Source organism: Mauremys reevesii, linkage group 12 (genome assembly GCF_016161935.1).
Source record: "Mauremys reevesii isolate NIE-2019 linkage group 12, ASM1616193v1, whole genome shotgun sequence".
Taxonomy (NCBI): Eukaryota; Metazoa; Chordata; order Testudines; family Geoemydidae; genus Mauremys; species Mauremys reevesii.
The window spans coordinates 39,506,290-39,511,109 of record NC_052634.1 but is presented as its reverse complement, the minus strand read 5'-3'; positions in this window follow the sequence as shown (position 1 = coordinate 39,511,109).

Here is a 4,820-nt window from a genome sequence, read left to right as displayed (position 1 = left end):
CCTGCACCCCAGCACCGAGCACGCCCTGCACTGTGAACCCTCTCATCCCCAGCCCCACCCCAGAACCTCACCTGAGGGGAAAAACGTGCAACTTAAATTTGGTGGTCAGTTTGGAGTATCATTGTATTTAGCACAATATTTGATTATTTTACACCCTTCAAAGTATGTAACTGGTCATATACAGGTGTTTTCTCTGAATACTGTCTGTGTGCCTCAGTTTCCCCAATGCATTTTTAAGGCTCTAGATGGTGGGATAAGGGGTGTGATTGTTGTAAAGCCCTAGAGGGCCAGTGTGATGCCGTCTGCACAGAGAATGGCCGACACCCTGTCTCCAGGCAACTGATGGCCTGCGGCCACTCTCCTGCAAGGTGCCAACTGAAGGTGCTGGAGAACAAAGAGATCAGGTGGCCTCTCAATGCCTGGAAAAGAGACAAAGGCCAAGAGAGGAGTGGGAGGTTGTCAGTGCCTGTGCTGGGAGGCTCCCGGGAAGCGCATGGTGTGGGAAGGGGGATGCTGGGATGCTTTTGGAACAACTCCATACAAAGCCAGTCAGGACTCTGGGAAAGCTCTCCTCTCTGGAGCATACTGTCTCCAGGGCAAGAAAGCTTACACATTCCTGGGTCTGACCTCAGAGCATTCCCAGCCTCTTCCACACCGTGTGCTCCACAGCGAGTGTGTCGGGCAGGTCCTGGGCAAATTCAGAGGTCCCTGCACCCCAACTCCGCAGGTCAGACGTGACTCTCAGCCAGACAGTAAAACAGAAGGTTTATTAGATGGACACAGGAACACAGTCTAAAACAGAGCTTGTAGGTACAGAAAACAGGACCCCTCAGTCAGGTCCATCTTGCAGGGGTGGGAGCCCCAGACCCAAGTCTCTGGGCCTCCCGATTTCCCAGCCAGCTCCAAACTGACACTCCACTCCTCTGGCCTCTGTGTCTCTTCTCCGACAAGGAGGCCACCTGATCTTTGTCCCCAACACTGTCAGTTTGGCACTTTGCAGGGGAAACTGAGGCACCACACAGTATTCAGAGAAAACATTAGAATATTCCCACTTTGTCAGCAACAGGTGCAACAAAATTTAATACTGTATATTAAAGCAGGCAAGTGCTGCTTCTGACTTTCCACTTTTAATTGACCTATGTGTAATCTTGTAGTGTTGACGTGAATTTGTAGCGCCAGCCTATATTTATATCATTACAGGGTGAGAGTGGGGGGGCGGGACACCACCATTTTGGGCCCCACCAAAATTATATACGAGACCTGTCGCCTATGGGGCAAGGCCAGAGCCAAGACCCCGGGACACGGGAGTTCGCAGTCAGGAGCCATGAGGCAGGGCTGGAGGCTCCTCTCTGGGGCGGGCGGAAAGAGATTGCTCAGACAACGCCTCCCGGTGTGCACTCTGGGAAGCGAGTTCTCTCTCTCTCACACGCGGCCTCTATTGGAGAGGGAGCCGTGAGTCAGCACTTCGCCTTGCACCTCCCGCTCCTGATTGGCGGAGAGCGCGGGACAGAGACTTCGGGCGCGTGGGAGGCCCGGCCCTCGCCCGAGGCTTCGCTGCCCTCCCGCAGGGAGCACGCGCCATCTTCCGCCTGTTAGGACGGAATCCCGCGTGGGATCCGGGCGGGGGCACAGGGGCAGAGGCAGCGCGGGAGTGAAAGGGCTTCACACCCCCAGCTGGGCCACCTGGGGGCGCAGCGGGGCTGAGCTGCAGAGAGCAGCCCCAGAAGCGCAGCCTGGGCCACGGGGCCTCAGCCCCCCCAACCTGCCCCCGCAGTGTCCCCTGCTGTGACCCTCCCGCCAGCCCTGCGCCCCGGCGTCCCCTCCCCACCCTGTCCGCCTGCCCGGCCTTTCTTCGCCCCGCCTCTCCTCCTCCCCATCCTCAGCGCCCACCCCAACCTCCTTCCTCCATCCCTGTCCTCAGCACCCTCCTCTCCTTCCTCCAGCACCCCCACCCTCCTTCTTCTCCCCATCCTTGTGCACCCGCCCCCTTCCTCCTCCTCCCCCCATCCCCATCCTCAGCACTCCTCCCTCCTCCTCCTCTAGAGGGCCCCGACAGCCCCTTCAAGCCCCTGCAAGCTCCTTCTGTTGTGACTCTCCTCGCCAGCTCCCACCCCATCTGTGGGGATCCTTCAGCCCTGAAAACCCTCCCTCATCCTGTACACACTGCCTGGCCTTTCTCTTCGCTGCCCTCCTCCTCCCCTGCTCCCCTGTCCTCAGTGTCTCCATCCCCCCTTCCTCCTGCCCTCCCCGTCCTCAGCGCCCCTGCCCCTACCTGATTCCCAGCCCATTTCTCCATTGCTGGGCCCCACTTTCTCATCCCCACTGCCCTCAGTCCATCCCCAGGTGGTGTGAGGTTCCTCATCTCCACCCTGCTACTCTCCCAACCTGCCGGGCCTCTCTCAGCCACTGTGCCCTCCAACCCGCCCCCACTCCCACCCACTCTGGGGCTCTAAATCCCACATTCCCACAATGAACAAATCTTTGGTAACCCCACCTCCTCTGTCCCTAATCCCCATAGTCTTTGGGTCCTCCTTCCGTGGACACCCCTAGCCCACAGTCCGGGTTCTACATACACCTCCCAGTCACTCATTCACACGCTGAGCTAGTTCTTCAGGGGCCCCCACAGCCCCCCAAACCCTCCATCCATGAGCCCTGTGGGCCTGTGGGCCGGGAAGTGGGGAAGCTCCCACTTTGATGCCCAGAACCTCTTATCTCCTGCTAGCTCCTGGTATTCTGGCTGGTGTCCAACTTCCCCTTCGGCTGTTGGTCTTCAAACCTCCTCCAAGCAACTCCCAGTCCCTTAGCTGCCAGTAAACCTCCTGGAGCCCAACCCTGGGGGGGCACTCCCACCTGAAAACCCTACGGCACCATGGGAGTGGTAGTGTTCCACTGCCATCTCCCCAGCTGAGGGTGGGCCCTCTGCACCATGGGATTGGTAGTGCAGTGAGAAAGTTAGGAGGAGTAGGGTGGGGTCTGTGCTCTGCGGGGAGGTGCTGCCCTTGCTGTGAAAAGGCTCCCACCCTTAGGGAGAGATGTCATCTCTCTGCCCTGCACATTGCCTTCTGAAGGCACCAGCCCCTGCTTGTCACGGGAGCAGGGGCTGCTCGAGGCACCAGTGTAGCAGCAGGCATGCTTGAGCGGCCAGTTCAGTGGGGCGGCCCGGTCCGTATCGGGGCAGCACGGTTGGGTCTTGGGCGAAATTGGCGTGTGGTCCTCATTCCCTGTCTTAGTCTTTTGAGCTGCCGCTGAATTGCTGCCAAAGAGGAAGGGAGGGAGGACTGGCACTTCTGAACCGCCGCAGAAGCAGTGCAGTGTGGGTTGAGCTGCTGCCGAAGAGCCACAGCTTCTGTCCTTTTCCCCTCCTGCTTGGGGTGGCAGAAAGCTGGAGCTGGCTCCTGCACAGGAGGAGCAGGCTCCAGTTCATGGAGCTGCAGCAGGGACACCCCGCAGCAGGGAACCCCGCGAGCCCAATCGCCTGTCAGGCTCCCCTGCCTCTCCATGCCCCTAATCCCTGCTGGCCCTCATCAGTTATAGAACAGGGAGGCAAATCTCTAACTTCCGTCACTGTTCCTCGTGGGGCTCTAACATGAGCGCGAACCGAGCCACTTGAATTTCCATTCGCTGTTCCCTTTATAGACGCACAGTCGTGAGGTGCTCTCACAGGCTGGGTGTTGCATGCGAGCTGATGCCAGGGTTCTTGTCTCACCCTGCGGAGATATGCTGCAGCCTCTAGTATAGAGGTTTGTCTTTAAAACATGGGGTCAGTCTCCCGTGGGTTGGGCCATGCCCCTCAACCTCTGTGCCCCCTCTGCACTCCCTGCAACCTGTGCTCCCTGCACTCTCCTCCAGGGCACTCCTCAACCCCTACATCCCCAACCTCTGGCTCCCTAACCCTGTGCTCCCTCCATCATCCTAACCCCTGCAGATCCCCAACCTCTGGCCTCTAACCCTCGCGTGCACCCTCCAGCACCACAGTTACATCCTCACCTCCCTAACCCTGTGCCCCCTTGAACCCTGCAAACCTGTGGACCTCTGGTACCCCTACACCCTGCAACCTCTGCTCCTCCTGCCCCCTCACCCTGCCCCCTAACCTCTGCACCCCTAACCCCTGTGCTCTCCTCCTCTCTGCACCCAACCCCTGAACTCCCAACCTGCACCCCATCTGGTGCACCCAACCTCTGCACTCCCTCAACCCTGTGCCCCACCTCTGCACCCTAACTCCCTGCCTCCTTCCAAGACCTGCAATCCCTGCACTCAGCCCCCTTTTCCTAACCCCTGCACCCTCCTGTGCCTTCCACTTGGGGAAACTGACCTGATGCACGGAGTAGCTGGCATTGCTGCTCGCTCCCCACCTGCTCAACACTGCTCCTCCACAAGACCAAATAGGGGCTGTGAGAGGAACAATGAGCGACATCAGGCTCCCGCCTCCAGGTCACCTTTCCCACCTGGGCTGCTGCCTCTGTCCTCCCCTTATGCAGCCCAAGTGGTGGAGAAGGTGCACCTGGAGGCAGGGATCCTGATATGTCGCCTCCTGCTCCCTCTCACAGCCCCCTAGGGGGCAATTTGAGGAACATTGGGGTGGAGCAGTATCCGGCTATCACCGCTCTCTCCCCTTCTCTTCCCCTCCTCCCCCATGTTCCTATGCCGGGAGTGAAGCAGGGAGAAATCTGGGGCACCACCCCAGGCAGCACTCCCTGCCAGCCGGGAGCAGTTTCTGACTTTACACCTGCAGCATACACCCTCACCGTGACAGCACTGCCCTCTTTAACCATGCACCCTGGGCACTCGGTGGCACCTCACCCTGTGCAAGGCTGGCCCCT